The following is a 19,446-nucleotide window of genomic DNA, read 5'->3' as shown; positions in this document are numbered from 1 at the left end:
TGGTATAAAATGTCGTTTATGATAGCTGACTTAAAGAAAGATTATAATGTTAAAATTTTTGTAATACAAATATATAAATGAAAATAAAGTTTATTTGGTAGCCAAAAGATTACTGAATCCTTTGATACCCAATACATCAAAATCGGAAACTAAGTTTTTGAATGCATAAGGAACATATGCACACACACACACAAACTCTGCTTTATAGATATAGATAGATATATATTTGTATGTATATGTGTGTATATAAATATATACATATATACATATACACATACATATTTCTCTCTGTATGTGTGTATGTATTCTTTATTCTTTCTTTTATGCTTTTGTTTCAGTCATCTGATTGCAACCATGATAGAGCATTGCCTTTAGTTGAACAAATCAACTCCAGGACTTATTCTTTGTAAGCCTAGTATACTTATTCTATCAGTGTCTTTTGCCGAACCACTAAGTTACGAGGACATAAACTCACCAACATCAGTTATCAAGCAATGGTGGGGGGAGGGACAAACACAGACACACAAACACACACATACATATATATATAACTAATTTAGAGACAACCCACCATTCCACAACTCAGTCAATGAAGAACCCGTCCAAAACCATGCTGTGAGACATATACCATACTAAATACTAATCTAAAATTTTAATAACATATAATATTGAACCGTAAGATTATTACAATCATATAATATAAAATTTTAGATTAGTATTTTGTATGGTATATGTCTCACAGCATGGTTTTGGACAGGTTTTTCATTGACTGAGTTGTGGAATGGTGGTTCATCTCTAAATTAGTTATATACATATATTATATATTACGAAATTCAGTCTAATATTATTATATTGAATTTTACCTGTAAGGTTGGAATAATAATTTATTCCCTAATATTATTATCATATATATATATATATATATATATATATATATATAAATCATGGGCTTCTTTCAGTTTCTGTCTACCAAATCCACTCACAAGGGTTTGGTTAGCCCAAGGCTATAGTGTCGACACTTGCCCAAGGTGCCATGCAGTGGGACTGAACCCAGAACCATGTGTTTGGGAAGCACACTTCTTACCACAGTTTTATTTATAGTTTTTTTTTTATTTGTGGGCTAACAGAGCAACCGTTGTGGGTAAACAAGGCAACTGATGGTTTCATGTGAAGAGCTCTTCACAATTGTTCATGCATGCCTTTTCAACTTAAATAAAGAATCTTATCCACCAACGCAGTGGTGAGCACTTATTTTCACTACTGATATATATATATATATATATATATAATATATATATATATATATATATATATATATATATATATATATATATATATATATAATATATATATATATATATATATATATGGTGGTTGTCTACTCCTTAAACAGAGTTTGACCACCTCCTGCACCTACACCTTAGCCCTTTCATGGCGTCTGATGTGGCTTTTTAAACCAGACAGTGTTTTGAAAAAACACCCACACAGATTGCACCTCTGATTTGCACTACCAATACCTGCAAGTAAGTTCTGCTCATTGTGGATCCTAACATGTCTTTTAAGACCCCCATTGGATTTGCAAACCCTCTGGCACACATCACATTCAAACATGTGCACAGACATATAATCAGAATAGCTGGATGAGGTTTGTTTTCCATGGGTTCGCAGGTGAGATTTGAGGCCAGCCAAGGACAGACATGGTCTGTCACAGACTGTGCACACAAAAAGGTCCTTGTCATTCACCCTCTCAGTCTTCACCTTTTTCCTTAAATGTCTCTTGAGCCCTGCTTGCATCATCCTGGCCTCTTCAAATGCTTTCACTCCACTCCACACCGTTGTTCGCCATCCAACTCGATCTGAAGCGAGGACTTCTATATCTTTTGGAGCCATTCCAATTGACTTCATAGCAGTCCTTATGCCATCCTTATGCCATCCTTATTGCAGAAGACACCTGCCCAAGATGCCACACTATGGGACTGAACCCAGAACCATGTGGTTGGGAAGCACACTTCTTACTACACATCTACTTTCCATGCTGGCATCAGTAGGATGCCTTGACAGGCAATCCCTCAGCTACAGGGCTCTCTTAATGTCCAGTGGCATCTTTGGCATTGGTGTCTACAGCTGATGCTCTCCTTACCGGCACCAGTAAGATTGCCACGTAACTTGCAAGACAGAAAAGAACAAAAAAGGAAGAAATGTGAGGAAAAAGCTCGCACTATTAAGAAGTATTTAGGAGGAGAATGTGGAGATTTGTGGCTGCATAACAGATGCTGAAAGGCTAAAGTATGCTAGAAGGACAATCACAGGTGTCAAGCAATGGAGAAGATAATAGAAAGTAATGATGGGGTGCTGGAACGAACTCTCAAAGAACAAAAAGGTGTGCATAAGAAAAGATGTGGACAGTGGATCATGGGAGGGGATGAGAGAGTGGATGCTTTCATAAGAATTTGAGGAAGGAATAGATAGGTGGAGGTAGAGGAAGAAGTTTTCTGTCTGCCAAATCCACTCCAAAGTTTTTCGGTCAGCTCAGGGTTTAGTAGAAAACACAGTCTCATGACTGATATAAGTAAAAGATAAGAGCTAAGATGTGTTTTATCCTAGTAAAATTGGTTTTGGTTTTGGTTTTAGACATCGCAATTTCCAGATAGATTACTGCTAACCTTGTGTTACTAATACACCTAAGAAAGGTAATGATGTGTGTCTGGAAAATGACTGAGGAAACATGTACAAGTGACAAATGCTATGACCTTCCCTAAAGACATGAGATTACTTCAGAAAATTACAAATTTCTATCTCCATATATCAATATTTTTTCTTTAGCTAAAAGTGAATAACTGATACACAGAGACACATGCATGCACACACGCACACATGCACACACACACACGCACACACACACTTGTACATATATACTAACATATATATGTACAGACAAACACACATACACTTACTAACACACCAAAACGCACACACATACGTATACTGCCATCCCACCAAAGATTTCAATATACCAACATGTGACTCACAACCCTTAAACACACACACACACACATGCACACTCACACACATAAAATAAAACTTATATACATATGTTGTTTATGTGTGTGAGTATGCATATGTGTGTGTGTGTGTGTGTGTGTGTGATACATATATATTCTTTTACTTGTTTCAGTCATTTGACTGTGGCCATGCTGGTGCACTGCCTTGAAGGGTTTTAGTCAAATAAATCAAGACCAGGACTTATTTTTTAAGCCTAGTACTCATTCTATCAATCTCTTTTGCCGTTATGGAAACACACCAGCACCAGTTGTCAAGTGATGATGGAGGAACAAACACAAGCACAAAAACACACACACATAGCTATATATATATATATATATATATATATATATATATATATATATATATATATATATATATATATATATATATATACACACACACATATATATATAAGTATGTGTATAGGAAATAATTAAGATTCAGTTGAATTAGGTCTTTAAGTTGAGGCACCAAGTCAGTCCGGTATCAAAGGTATTATAGAATTGATTATTTTGTCTTTTGCCCTTAATCTTTGGTGTTCAGTCAATAGAAAATGTGTACCCCTTCTCGAATGAAATTTGTAATTAATTATGGGGCCAGTGTTGAATAGTTTTATCATGACAACATTAACAATATGCAAGGATGAAGCATTATGAGGTTTCTATTTGATACAAAAGTGCCCCATTTTTTAGGGCTTAGATTGGTTTATCTATCCTTCTTCTCTTACTTGGTCCTTAACCCTTTCGTTGCCAACCTGGCTGAAACTGGCTCTGGCTCTGTAGTACAAATGTCTTGTTTTCATAAACTTTGAATTAAAATCTTCCACCAAACCTTAGTCACAATTTATGTTCCTAACACTAGCTGAATGATAACTAGGTTATTTTACTAAATTCTTTGTTATAGTTAAAGTAATTGAGAGAAACACAGAGCATCTGAAAATAAATACAGTAACAAAAGGGTTATATCTCTTTTTAAATTTTATTGTTGCACAGTTGTATGTGCAACTCCCTGTGTAAATTTAAATAGTGGTTAATGAACCACCTTAAAGGATAGAAAATATCCAATGAATTACTGGTTTGTTACCTGTTATTTTGTTGTGAATAGTAATATTCCTAAAATAATAGGCTTAATTATAAAACTTGGTTTATAAATATTCAAATTAAAATCTAGAAAATTTTCTGGATTTTAATTTATTTATATATATATATATATATATATATATACACACACACACACACATAGCTATATAAATAGATAGACAGATAGATGAAATGGTGCTCCAGCATGGCCACAGCCTAATGACTGAAACAAATCAAAGTAAAATTATACATACAACCATGTGTGTATAAATGTAAGCAAGCAAATTTTTTTTTCATTTTATTAGAAGCATCAAAAATGTAAGTTGTACAATACAAATAAGATGAAATTTTTTTGAATACAGAGTTGCTGTTAGAACAGTAAAAATACTGGGTAAATTGCTGGTTCTTCAATAAAGCTAATATTTAGCATCTAAATTCAGTGGTAAATTTGTCAGTGGGCAGTTTGGCTTAACGGTAAAGAACTCAGCTGGAGTCTTTGAGGGAGATGTAGGTTCAAGTCTCATGGCTGGTTGTTGACACATTTTTCTGTCATGTAATAGTAATTCACCCAATATTTTTGCTGTTCTAACAGCAACTCTGCATTTGAAAAAATATCATCTTCTTATTTGCATCATACAACATATCTATATCTATATATATATATGAGACACACTGCACTGTCTGATTTAGGAATTGAACCCATATCCTTATGGTTGCATACAAGATATATCATGATTATCATCATCATTTAAAGTCCCATTTAAAGCTAAGGACGGCATCATGCTCCAGCATCTGGTTTGGTAAGGTTTCTGTCAGTGGATGCCCTGTTCCTAACCCTAACCACTTTACAGTATAAAGTGGGTGGAGGTACATGGCATAGTTAAGGTGTTGGACTCATCATCGTAAGATTGTGTTTTCAATTCCTGGACTAGGTGACGTGTCGTGTTCTTGATCAGAACACTTCATTTCAAGTTGCTCCAGTTCACTCGACTGACAAAAAAATGAATAATCCTCTGATCCACTCGCATCCTATCCAGGTAAGGAATATGTATGCCATGGTAAGCAGGAAACCAGCTCTATGAGTCTATATGACTCAGGGAGGAACTTCATCCTTCTGCTGTGAGTGACAGGTGTCACATCCAGGTGGGGAATTTATATGCCATGGAAACCAGGAAACCAGCCCTTATGACTCAAGAAAGAAACTTTAGCTTAACTTAAACTTTAAGTATATAGTGGATGCTTTTTACATGACATCCACACTACAGAGGTCACCATGTAACTGATAAGTCTGCAGGCCCAAGCAAGCAGGGGCAGAACAAGTTCTTGTGGCAGAGCTACCTGGCTACTCACAGATAGGAGAGAATGTGAGAATGCACTGCTGGTTACTCCAAGGAGGCAGATAATATTGGTGAGGTGTCCTAGGTGGCCCCCTCGGGTAGGAGGGGGAGGAATATTGGATGGTGGGTGGGGGATTTACAAGAGGGTATCAAGGGGAGGGAGAGGGAGAGGGAGAGGGAGAGGGTAGACAACATCTCTAAAAATTGAGAAGGGTTGAATGGAGGAAGGAAAGGTTTATATATATATATATATATATATATATATATATATATGTATATATATATATACACACATATATATATACGTATATATATATATATATGTATACATGTATGTGTATATATATGTATATATATGTATATATATATATATATTTACATACATACATATACATACATGCGTACGTGTGTCTGTATGGATGGATGTTTGTGTGCATGAGTGTGTGTGTGTACATAAGTATATCATTCCATTACTTTCTGGAATAGTGGAACAGAGAGAGAGAAAGAGAGAGAGAGAGATAGAAAATGATAGACATACATGAAGCTAGAGACAGAAAGATATGAATTGTAAATAAGAAGTGGATTGACAGTGGAAGATTTTTTTTTCTTTTTTCAATTACCAAAGCATAACCAGATTCATGTACCCCAACGCTTACTTTCACACACTTTGAATTACTCAGCAACAACAACTAGGATCATGTCAGTTAAAAAGATTTTCAGTTGGGTTTATCACTACCTAATGTAAATGATAATGAAATTAACACAAAGCTGGCTGTCTATTCACAGCTTTATATCCACCCATCATCTTTCTTTGACAAATTGTATCTACAATGAAGATTTATTTCTTGAAAAAAAATTTGCTTTGATAGTCTTTAAATTGATTGAGAAGGTAGGAACATCTTAATTACATTTTACTCTCTTGGTATCAGTTTTGAAAATGGAAACTTCCAGAATAACTTCATCTTTTTATTAGATCAAATAAAAATCCCATAATACACAGTGTTTTATCAATTTATTTTTTACTCAACTCAGAGAAAGAAAATCATTTGTGATTAAGTAAAATTAAGTTGTTGTTTTTTTTCTCTTTTCTTTTAATGTACATGACCAATTTCACAAAGATTTTATGCTAAATGGCTTAGTGTTTTCAAAAGTTATGCAATCTATCAAATTATGCAATTATCCACAATACAAAAAGCAGGATTGGCTGTATTAATAGGCATTATAAGTTCTTTGTAGATGTACATGAGAACTATTTCTTGCTTTTCTGTAACTTGCCAAACTATGGACATAGCATATGATATAAAAACATATATTATGATGTAAATTAGAAATAGAAACAATAGTCTAGACTCTGTGTGTGCTTTAATGGCTACATTAACTCTAGCATGATATAATATATATATATATGTATATCATCATCATCATCATCGTCTCCATGCTGGCATGGGTTTGACAGTTAGACTGGAGCTGATGAGCCAGAGGTTGGTGCTGCCTTTCATCCTTTCAGGGTCGATAAATTAAGTACCAGTGAAGCACTGGGGTCAATGTAATCGACTCATCCCCTCCCCCAAAATGGTTGCCCTTGTGGTAAAATTTGAAACCGTTATTGAATATATATGCAATCATTAACACAAGGAATCCTGGGGAAACATTCCCATGGAAACATTTGTCAAGAGTAAACATAACATGCCAGTGCAGCACATCTCTACAGCTGAGTGAACTGGGTTAACGTTAAATAAAGTGCCTTGCTCAAGCACACAACATACAGCCAGGTCTGGGAATCAAACTCGCAACCTCAGGATTGTGAGCCCAACACTCTTACCACTGAGTCATGCACCTTCACACACACACATATATATATATATATATATATATATATCATCATCATCATCATTTAATGCCAGTTATATATATATATACACTCAAACACACACACACACACACATATATATATATATATATCATCATCATCATCATTTAATGCCAGTTATATATATATACACTCAAACACACACACACACACACATATATATATATATATATATATCATCATCATCATCATTTAATGCCAGTTATATATATATACACTCAAACACACACACACACATATATATGAGATAAAGGAAAGTAGACTTGTATCTTTTGTGAGATAACATGTTTTAAGTACACTGACTTACTGAGATAAAATTTGATTCAGTGTTATTGCTTTAGGGTATTTTTCTTCTCTAGCAAGTAGCAAGCTATTCTACCGTGATTTCAGTCATTGGTCTGAGCCGATAATATTGAACTTACTATTTGGCTGCTATATTATTATATCGACCTCTGGAGAAAGGCAAAAATATGACCCCCATGGGATATTTCAACTGAGACAGAAAACAGAAAGTAACCAAATATCACAAGATGCCTTTTTTTCTTTCTTTTTGTGGAGTTTTTTCCTCCGTTATATGTAAAGAAATAGAAAAAGAGAAGATTGAAAAATGTGATGGGGAAGGGGGAAAGAGAGAGATAGAGAAAAAAGGAAAGGATGGAAAAGAACAAATATAATGAAAGTGAAACTAAGTCAATGTAAATAGGAAAGAGGAAGTAAGATAATAGAAGGCAAGCAAGAGAAGAAAGGGGGAGAGGGGAGAGAGGGAGGGAGTGAGGGAAAGTGAATGAGTAAAAGAATGAAAGGGTAAGAGAAAAGGAAAGCTAGAAAGAGATAGTGGATGGAAGGTTGTTCTCAGTCATTTGACAATGAGGATTCTTCTGTTTGATATCAACTGAATTACCTGCTCCTGTAGTTGGATGATATCCATAGTCTCAGCTGGTCACACCACGGAATCTATCTGGAAAGTCTAATGGACAGACATGGGTGGATGGATTGATGGATGCATGAACAGACAGACAGATGAACAAACAAATGGATAGATGAATGGATGGACGGATGGATGGACGGATGGATGGATGGGTGAATTAGCATGTAAGTGTCTGATGGATGGTTGGAGGGACACAAACAGATGGATGAATGGACAAATAGATGGATGGATGGAGGGACAGATGGATGGAAGGATGGATGGATGGATGGGTGAGTGAGTGGATTAACATGCAAGTGGCTGAGCATTCCACTGACATCTTCTTTTACATTTTACCTTTTCCTTTGACTTATTCTAGATGATGGGCTACAACCATGTTGGGGCAGCACCTTGAACAGTTTTAGTAGAACAGATTCGTCCCAGGATTTCATTTTGAAGTCTGGTCCTTATTCAGTCAGTCACTTTTGCTGAAGTGCCACGTTATAGGGGTGAAGTGATGGATGATGAGGGGACAAACACAAGCACAAAGACACACACACATTCACATATATACATATACACAAACATACATATATGTGCATTGTGTGTTTTCTCATCTACGTTTTGTTTGCAATGTCCTGTACCCAGATATGCACCTATACATACAGGTGGATGTCGGTCTGCACATACCTGTACGTATATATGCATATACTCATTTACCATTTGTTTATATATATATATATATATATATATATATATAAATAATACAAATAATATGTGAGTATATGCATATGTACGTACATGTATGTACATACCGACATCTATATGTACATATAGATGCATATCTGGGTACAGGACGTCACAAAAAAACGTGGACAAAATGAAAAACAGAACATAAACAGAGCACAGAAAACAAACAGGCCACATAGAGAATATTTCCTTCATCAGCTGCCCCTATTCTAAACTAAGCATTTCGAATATATATATAAATGTGTATGTATGTGAAGGCACATGGCTTGGTGGTTAGAGCGTCAGGCTCACAATCATGAGGTAGTGAGCTTGATTCCTGGACCAGGCTGTGTTTTGTGTTCTTGAGCAAGATATTTTATTTCATCTTGCTCCAGTTCAGTCAGCTGTAGAAATGAGTTGCGATGTCACTGGTGCCAAGCTGTATCGGCCTTTGCCTTTCCCTTGGATGACATCAGTGGTGTGGAGAGGGGAGCCTGGTATGCATGGATGACTGCTGGTCTTCCATAAACAATCAAGCTGCTAGTATATATATATACTAGCAGCTAAGCCCAGTTTCACCCGGTCAGTTTGGATGATGTGGTTGTAAAACCTGCTTTGTGTAAGCATTTGACTTGTTTGAGCACACTTACATTAAAAAACATTTTTAGAATGACTTTTTCTGTCAAAATCTAAAAAATAACTGACCAACAAAAAAAAACCCCAACCAAATCAAATAATAAGCCCAAATACTAAGCGAACAAAGATGAACCATCCCACTTCCATTGCGCTTGCACACACGCACACACATTCACATACCCCCCTTTTACATACACACATATATTCACACAGTTGAAATGCTGTTTGATTTATTTTTTCAGCATACACTACCAAGTATGACATCACCCCTTCCTTCCTTATTCATCTATCACCCCTTCCTTTCTCATTCATAAACACAAGAGTATTATTATAGTAGATTATCTCGGTGACCATGGAAACTATGAAAAGTACAAAGCTCAGCATCACCACTGGATCATTCTACACATCTGTGTGATTTTTTGCGCAATTTCACCCAAGACAAGAAAGAATCGCCCATGTTAAATTTATATGTATATATATATATCATCATCATTGTTTAACACCTTCCCTGCTAGCATGGGTAGGATGGTTTCACAAGAGCCGGCTAGACAGAAGCCTGCACCAGACTTCTGTAACTCTTTTGGCAGGATTTTTACTGCTGGATGCCTTTCCTAACACCAACCACTCAGTAGAGTAGACTTAGTGCTTTGTATGTGGCACAAGCACAGGCGAGGTCAGTTTGGCAAGGTTTTTACAGTCTGAAGAAATGTTGCTCAGCATTTCATATAGTGTGCTAACAATTCTGCCAGCTCATCACCTTAGTAGTAGTAGTAGTAGTAGTAGTAGTAGTAGTAGTAGTAGTAGTAGTAGTTGTAGTAGCAGCAGCAGCAGCAGTATACAAGTTAGAGGTTGTGATGGTGAATGATAATGCTTGTGGTGTATTGCTGTACTCAAGAAGATCTGCCCACCACAACAGAAAGGAGATCCTAAAACCAGGGTGTCACAAAAAGCATTGGTATGAGTGCTGGTGCCACATAAAGAAAGCACTGGTGATGATAAAAAAGCACCCAGTACACTCTGTAAAGCGGTTAGCATTAGGAAGGGCATCCAGCTGTAAAAACCAAACCAAACCAGACTATGGAACCTGTTGTGGCCTCTGGCCTTGCCAGTTCCTGTCAGGCCATCCAACCCATGTCAGCAACATTATTTCAAATTGTACAGAAACCTTCTTTGGGGATTTCTAACCATCAAAGAATGTTTCCTGGATGTCTTCAGTATATATAAATGACCAGGTTAGGGTAAGCAAGTAAAGCTTTAAATGACCAGCTAATAAATATTTATGCATTTTGAGTACATAAATGCATTTTATTTGCATTTACAATTATATCTTCATCCTTGAAAGAAGAAGAAGAAAATTCTTTCTATTATAGGCACAAGGCCTGAAATTTGGGGGAGGGGACTAGTTGATTACATCAACCCCAGCTGCCTGGTACTTATTTCATTGACCCAGAAAGGATGAAAGGTCAAGTCGACCTCAGTGGAATTTGAACTCAGAACATAGCGGCAGATGAAATACCGCTAAGTGTTTCTCCTGGAGCTGCCATAGTAATAATAACAATAATAGTTGGAGAAATTGGGACTGACACGAGGGCAGAGCAAACCCAAAAAACTGCTCTACTGGGGACAGCAAGGATTTTGAGGTTGGTGCTTGGGGGTTGAGTGTCTTCCACGTTAAGTTAACATCCAAGTAGCAAAGCTTATGGGTTTCGGAAAGAGACCCTGTGAGACCTCTGACAACAGATTGCTGTCTGCTCTCACAGAATCGACCAGAGTAAGTAAAATTTAAATGATGACGATGATGATGATGACAAATGTAATAATAAATAATCGTTATTGTCAGAATAAAAAGTTCCATAAAATTTAAAAAGTGCAAGTAATTTGGAGGGAAAAAAATCTTCGTCGTACTCACGTAAATCTTCCAAATTTCGAAAATATTTTCAATATATGTAATAAATCCAGAGATGATAATACTTCAACTAAAGCAAATAACAAATACTAAAAATTCGTTTATTCATCGATCTGAGATTAACTGATTGATTGGGTGAATTGTGACTTTATAACAAAACAATTACTACATTAACTGTTGCTTGGCATTAACTGTTGCTTGGCAACCACAACCTTAGCAAATAATGATTGTGTAGTTTCGTATTTTCTATTAAAATCGAAGACAAAACCCTTAGTTCAGTTATGGATAGTATTTTATAGCTTTTTCATTTTAAATATTATCATTAATAACATTATATCCATGAAGTCATTCCATTTTAAAGTTATTATAACTTTATGTCACTAGGGCATTGACTGTTTCGATACTAATAAAAGGAAGTAATAAACGGCAGCTAGCTTTACAGTATTCCATGTGTACATTTGCAGTCGTCGTTTGACGTAATTATAATAATCACTGGTAAAGTTATATTTTCTCATATTTTTCGATATTCTGTTTATATATTAATATAGGGTGAATGTTCACAAAGAAAAATCAATAATTTATATTTCTACTTTTTTGGTTTTCGAGCTACTTGTTACGTAAAACACGTATGAGTTTCGTGCGAGGTTCAACTTCACACGTGTATCTGTTGTTTGACTGTCTTTATACAGGTTGGCCACAAAGTCTGGGTCCATGGGGATTAACACATACTTTAAGAAATTATTATTTCTTATATGTAATTGTTTATGTTATGATTTTATTTACTCCATGTACCCAGACCTTGTGGACACCCTGTAGAATATACGAACAAAATAATGAAATTTGCGTGTATTCAACAATAAAAAACATTTAGTATTGCTATTTTTCTTTGAAGAATGAAGATGTAAATGCAAATAAAATGCATTTTCGCTTAACCTGATCATTTAAAACTGTGAGGGGTTTTACTTGTCTACTGTACCTGGTCATATATAAAGAAGACGTCTAGGGAACATTCTTTGATAGAAATCCCCAAAGAAGGTTTCTGAAAAATTTGAAATGATGTTGCTTTTTATCTTATTTTTCTTTGTCATTCCGCGTGTTGACAACGTGGCGGAGGTAAAGATCATGGACCACACCCCCTTTGGGACTTTTTTTTTTCCGAATCTGCAAAAAAAAAAAAAAAAAAGCATTTCAAAATTTTAACTCACCCCACCCCCGTCCCCCATCAATTTCTTAAATATTTACCGTTTTGAAAAATTGTTTTGGCCGAAATACGGAGATTACGATTCTGGAAAAAAGATTGTCTACTATTAAGCCCTGGACCAACAAAGTCTTGTGAATGGATTTGGTCGATGGAAACTGAAAGAAGCCCATCGTATGTGTGTGTATCTTTGTTTTAACATCTTGTGACAATTTAAACGTACATCATAGTCATACAAATGTTCATACCAGTCTGGCTATGGGGAAATATTACCTTACTTGGAAATAAGTGAGGGTTTCGACAAGAAAGGCACCTGACCATAAAGTAATATCTGTCTTAAATTCTATCTGTCCCATGTAAGCATGGAAAAGTGGATGATAATTATATATATAACTGTTGTCCAATGCAGTCATAGACTAGGCATTTGTTGTGTTGCTGGGGAAGAGATGCTGTGTTGGCTGTTATATATGTTACTGCTTTCTACTATATGCTTGTTGTTGAAGTGATGGTCTCCATCATAGATGATCTGTGCTGGTATGGCCATGTAATGCATATGGATAAGGACAGCTGCATCAAGAAGTACTGATCTCTAATTGTGGAGGGAATGTGTGGAAAGGGTAAACTCAGGAAGACATGGGATGAATTGATGAGAAAGGCTCTCCAGACATTGGGTCTTGCAGAGGTAATGACAATGGACTGACTCTTTTGACAGTTTGTTGTGCTTGAGAAGACATGTCAAGCTAAGTAAAATGCATTCCTTTTCAACTGAGTGCTCCTAATCTTGCAAGCTGGTGCTATATAAAAAGCACGCATGCTGGTGCTGCATAAAAATACCCAGTTCACTCTATAGAGCCGGTGGTATTAGGAAGGGCATCCAGTCATGAAAACCAATAGCCTGAGTAGCTCTTCAGCTGGCTGGCATGGAATTATGAAGATTGAATGATTGACACTTCATCGCCAGCTCTCTCCTGTTTTTTTCCATTCTCCATCTTGCTCTTGCAGTCTTCCACTTTCTCTCTCTCTCTCTCTCCATTTTCTACCCCTCAGGCTGGTTAACATGCAGCACACCCGTTTCTGGCTTCAATTTTCATCACTCCCTCTCTCTCTCACTCTAACTATGTATCTCTACAGTAAGACATCTGTTTTTGTCTCTCTGTCACATGCTAACCTTTCATCATCTGGAACAAGAGCACCTCCAATGTCACATCCCCTCCCAAAGGATCTTTGCCTTGCAAATTACTTGTCCACCATACTCACAACCATTTACACATATGCACTTAACCCTTTTGATACCAACCCAGCTGAAACCACCTCTGGCTCTGTAGTACAAATGTCTTGTTTTCATAAGTTTTGAATTAAAATCTTCCACTAAATCTTAGTCACAATTTATGTTCCTAACACTAGCTTAATGATAACTAAGTTATTTTATTAAATTCTTTGTTAAATTTAAAATTGAAAGAAACACAGAGCATCTCAAAATAAATTCAGTAACGAAAGGGTTAAATCCTATCATTTTAAAAAAATTTAGTAATACACTGGATTGTGTCTGTTTGAGTAAAAGAAGGGATGGTTACTGTTGCAAACCCTAGGATTAAATAGCCACAACCTCAATCATTAGCATGAAAGACAGAAACTTGATTGGCCCACCACATTCTACCAGCCTTTAGTGTAAATGGCTGGTTGCTACAGTTGGCAGTAAAGTATGCTCTGTGGTTCCTGTTTACTGAAGCAGAGGAAGGCCATATTCATAACATTTACATGTCCTCCCAGATTGATATGGTTATTATTCAGTTTGTACGTCTGTATGAAAGAAAATGTTGCTTGGTAGGAAGGAATTCCAGTTGTCCACTTTTCAGACATAGTAAGCTAGAGCAGTAATTTGTGTGAGGTCTGAAAAGCAAAACAATAAAAAGGAGGAAAATGGGTATATTTGTATATACTCATTTAATGGTCCCAGCTATGGCCATGTTGAATTAATGTCATCAGTGCTTCAAAGCTGCTGCAGCTTTTCTTCCATGGCTGGTATTTATTTGGTGAAGGAGAGACTGTGATGCCTTTCTCTTCATATTTGTCTTCTATTGTGATGTAGGACATAGAATGTCCAAGGGTTGTTTGAATGCTTGACATGTATTCCATGCAAATCTCTGGTATTTTGCGAAAGCATGTTGCAGAATGGTAACTTTTTGAACCCTGTGCTACCACACTATGCACTTCTAACATAGAATGGAGAAGATAGAACTTGATGCTGTGAGACTTCATTCAGAAGTAATAGAATAATACTTCTTCTCTGATTATTTGATTTAAATACCTGCCATGGAAGATTGTCACTTCATTCATTTAAACATTAAGGATTAATGCCACCACCCAACCATTTTTTTCAAATTCTTCAATTTCACACAAGTTTTCACATTCATTACTATTTCTGAACTTAGAATAATTATTCTTGGTAGAAAACAAACGATAATCGGCAGTAGATGTGGTGATCTTCAGTATATGGAAATTAGTGATAGAATTTCTCTACCATTGCACTGACGTGTCTGTGTGGTAAGAAGTTTGCTTCCCAACCACATGGTTCTGGGTTCAGTGCCATTATGTGGCACCTTGGGAAAGTGTCTTCTGCTATAGCCTTGGACTGACCAAAACCTTATGAGTAGATTTGGTAGATGGAAACTGAAAGAAGCTCATTGTCTATGTGTGTGTGTGTGTGTGTGTGTGTGTATATATATGTATATATATATATATATATATATATATATATATATATATATATATATATATATATATATATATACACACACACACACACACACACACACACACACACATGTGTATATGTTTGTGTCTGATTGTCCACCCCCCCTGCCATCACTTGACAACTGATGGTGGTGTGTTTGTGTCCCTATAACTTAGCGGTTCGGTAAAAGAGACCAATAGAATAAGTACTAGGCTTAGAAAGAATTAGTCCTGGGGTCGATTTCTTCAACTAAAACCCTTTAAGGAGGTGCTCCAGCATGGCTGCAGTTGGATTACTGAAACAAGTAAAAGAATAAAAATTATTACAGCGACTAAATGTTGATTTCTAATAGACATAAAGCCACAGGTTTTAGTGGAAGGACAGTGGATTAAATCAATCTTAGTACTTGAACTTTATTTTCTTGACACCCCTCACACACACACACACAGACCTGCCCTTACAAGAATGAAAGTGAAGATTGATCTCTGCAAGGTATTCGGTTTTGGCATAGGTGCCATAGGTATTGTGTGCCATACATGGTAACTAAAACTTATAGGAAAGGCATCCAGCTATACAAAACACTGAAAGAATTATCATTACCATTGTTATTCATTGCTGTCGGCATTGCTATTGCTTTTATGACTCTAATTTTCTATAATCTAACAATGAGATTAATTTGATTCTATGTTCAAATCGAAAGGAATGTTTTGTTTTTCTCTTCTTTGAGAAATAAATGAATTTTCTAGCTTGTAGAATAAATTTCAAAAGTAGTAGTGCATAGGAAACCTTCTGTGAAATTGAGTACATCCATTAAGAGTCGTTCAGAACTGGAAGAGTAGTTATCTTTAGTTTTTAAATCAGGTATATCAACAATCATCCTTAACACATAAGGATTTAAACCTATTGATCAAAGGGTTGATGTTAGTCTAACTGTAAGGATATCATCATCAAAAATGTAATGATGAGTTGTTAGTAAAATTGTTTTTTATGCTCTAATTGTTGAGGGCACCTGTGGAAGGGGTTGAATCAGGAAGTAGTGAGAAACGGTCTTTGGATGCTGGGCTTCAGTGAAGAGATGACAAAAGACCATGACTTCTGGCAATTTGCTATACATCAGAAGATAGGTCAAGCTAAGTAAAATCACGGCCTTCCATACATACTGGCATGTCATTTATGGCCATTGCCCCACTCCTTCTGCCCGTTGAGAGGTTTTTGTCTTGCAGGTGCTGGGTGCCACGTAATATGCACTTCTGCCAGTGCCACGTAATTTGCACTTGTGCTGGTGTCACATGGAAACGCCCACGCTTGATAGCATGTAAAAGGCACCCAGCACACTGCATAAAGTGGTTGGCATAAGGAAGGGCATCCAGCCATAGAAACCATGCCCAAACAAACAATTGGAACTTGGACAGCTCTCCGGCTGACCAGCTCCTGTTAAGCTGTTCAACCCATGGCAGCATGGGAAATGGGCTTTAAATGATGATGATAATGAAAGTAAAATTTATCATTTTACTAGTTTCAGTCATTCAACAGCAGCCATGCTGGGACACACCTTGGAATTTTTAGTCAATCCCAATACTTTCTCTTTTAAACTTGGTACTTATTCTGATGACCAAACTGCTAAATTGGTTGCTATCTGTCTTTTTTGCTTCCATATTGATGTTATTTAAAGTTATTTTAAAATTTGTTTTCATAGAGATTTTTTAATTTTATCTGAGAGTAGAAAAATATTGTTGATTTTGATTTCTGCTTTTTCTAGAATTAACTTTTTAGCATTTCAACTGGCCGTTTTATGTTCAAACTAGCCAGATCTGACCTCTTACACTTACTCTACAATGTCATTCTAAAAATAAGCAATCACATCATTGAAATCTCAAAGCTTTGAGATAATGCATGATTAACATTTGACAGAATAATCCAAATGCTTAGGGGTTAATTTATGGCGTGTTTGAAATATGCTGTTTTTGACCATGCACTTCTACCAATGTTTTTGATCGTGCAGAATAGCTCTCCAAATGATTGTAAAAGATTTTCTGGAGGACACAATTTTAACTGAAGTACTTTATTTACATAAATTTCTCAATCATATTTAAAACTAGAGATTTTGATGAAATACTGATAGTCCTGTATAAAATTCACCAAAATATAACTACTGCATGAATTTGGATGGATTTGAATTAAATTTGCTGATATAATAATTGTTGGTGTATATTGCCAATGTGGGTTGTACTTGCTGTAATGTCATTTTCACTTGCCTGTAAGTTGAATACTGTTAAGTTGATTACACATATTGGCTTATATTTACAAGATACTGATTCCTTGGGCATCAATTTCTTAATTAAATTATTTACAAATAATGGTAAATAGCATCATTGAGTTCTATATATCACTGCTTGAGGTACAAATGTTGTTTTGCTCGAAGATTATAGGAAGAATAATCAGGAAAATCTATTTATCAAAATGCAAAAAATTGAAATAAGATAAACAGATGTGGTGAAAATGGAAAGTTCTTTGTAAAATGAGGTCAAACTTTATTTCTTGCACAGAAGAGTGCCTAGTTCCAGTTTTCCACCCACATTTTTCACCAGTGCTGGTGCCACATAAAAAGTACTCAATCCACTCTGTTAGATGGTTGGTGCTAGGAAGGGCATCCAGCCATAAAAACCATGCCAAAACAGACAAGGAAGCATAGTGCAGTCTTCTGGTTTGCCAGCTCCTGTCAAACTGTCCAACCCATGCCAGCATAGAAATAGATATTAAATGATAATGATGGTGATCACAATGAGATATATATATATATATATATATATATATATATATATATATATATATATATATATATATATATATATGATCTGCACTGATTTCAAGTTTGTTTCATTCATCTCTTTGTAGATAGAGCTTGTTGGTATCACTGTTTTTGTAGAAGTTTCCTGTTGATGTCAGGAGTTTAATGTCTATAGAATGTGTGTGTGTGTGTGTGAATGTGTACAATCTTCATCATTTTAATGTCTACTTTGTCATTGTTTCAAATTGGTCTTGACATCTTGCACTAATTGAAAACAAATGTTAACATCATATAAACATTGATGTTAATTTTATCAATATTCCATGAAAATACATCTGGCCATTGTACTGTTCATGTTTGAAGGGCTAGGAGAAATATTACCTTGTTTGAAAAGAGGCAAGGGTTAGAAAGAGGAAGACCATTAGACCATAGAAAATTTCTAGGCATGGAAAACCTGATTTTAACCCTTTAGCTTTTAAAACCAGCCATATCCATTCCAAATATTTTACACATTATAATTTTCAAATTGCCCAGACCTTACCTCTCACACCTATCTTACAATGTCATTCTGAAAAGAAACGATTACATCCTCAAAATATCGAATTTATTAGATAATATATGATTAATATAAAACAATGTGAATAAGCAAGCATTACATTTGTCAGAGTAATATAAATGCTAAAGAGTTTAAATGATGGTAACTATGAACATGATGGAGAGTATAGTCAATTGTATTGACCTCAGTATTTGACTGGTACTTGATGTTATCAACACTCCTCTTTCATACACACATACATTTCGTTGATCTTCATGGGAATTTGAACTCAGAACTTAGTGGTTTAACCAAACACCAGAAAGCGTTTTGTCCATCGTTCCCATAGCATTAGTAATAATGTTTCTTTAGCGAGAAAGTCAATATATAATGAACCTAAAATTATTTTTGGAATTGAAAATAAGAGTAGGCTGTTATTGATCTGAAGCTAGCTTCGTTGTATTGAAAAGTATTGGTAAAAGTATCTGTGCAATTTCTTGGATAATGTTTTCTCTTTTGACTTGTGAATACTGACTATTTGATAAAGAAAGTTAATGATATAAATTTTGTTTCAGATCTTTATCTAGAGCTATAGAAAAACTTCATGCGATGGAATTCCGAGTAGTCAATTTAGCAATTTGAAAGACTGCTTAAATGGATAGTTTCGTGGTGTATTTGCATTTTCTTA

At 35.7% G+C, this 19,446-nt stretch overlaps 2 protein-coding genes across 10 annotated transcripts in view; one reads left to right on the top strand and one right to left on the bottom strand.

The window, feature by feature from the left end:
* The window catches only part of LOC106867322 (cilia- and flagella-associated protein 65), a 1,093,663-nt gene extending 1,081,954 nt beyond the window's left edge, over nucleotides 1–11,709 (bottom strand). For 4 of the 7 annotated variants that reach the window (XR_016243317.1, XM_089358287.1, XM_089358291.1 and 1 more), the window contains exon 1: nucleotides 11,510–11,689. The gene's annotated coding sequence lies outside the window, so the exon portion shown is untranslated. Of the gene's footprint in view, nucleotides 1–11,509 lie in introns of all 7 variants that reach the window. The other 3 variants (XM_089358289.1, XM_089358292.1, XM_089358290.1) reach the window with 2 other exon arrangements.
* Nucleotides 11,710–11,869: 160 nt separating this feature from the next.
* The window catches only part of LOC106867312 (uncharacterized), a 93,448-nt gene continuing 85,871 nt past the window's right edge, over nucleotides 11,870–19,446 (top strand). For all 3 annotated transcript variants that reach the window (XM_089358286.1, XM_052971011.2, XM_052971010.2), the window contains exon 1: nucleotides 11,870–12,001. The gene's annotated coding sequence lies outside the window, so the exon portion shown is untranslated. The remainder of the gene's footprint in view (nucleotides 12,002–19,446) is intronic.

The sequence above is a fragment of the Octopus bimaculoides genome, chromosome 10 (assembly GCF_046866305.1).
Source record: "Octopus bimaculoides isolate indiv1 chromosome 10, ASM4686630v1, whole genome shotgun sequence".
Lineage (NCBI taxonomy): Eukaryota > Metazoa > Mollusca > Cephalopoda > Octopoda > Octopodidae > Octopus > Octopus bimaculoides.
Note: the sequence above shows the minus strand (reverse complement) of the source record. Positions and strands in the feature narration are given on the sequence as shown.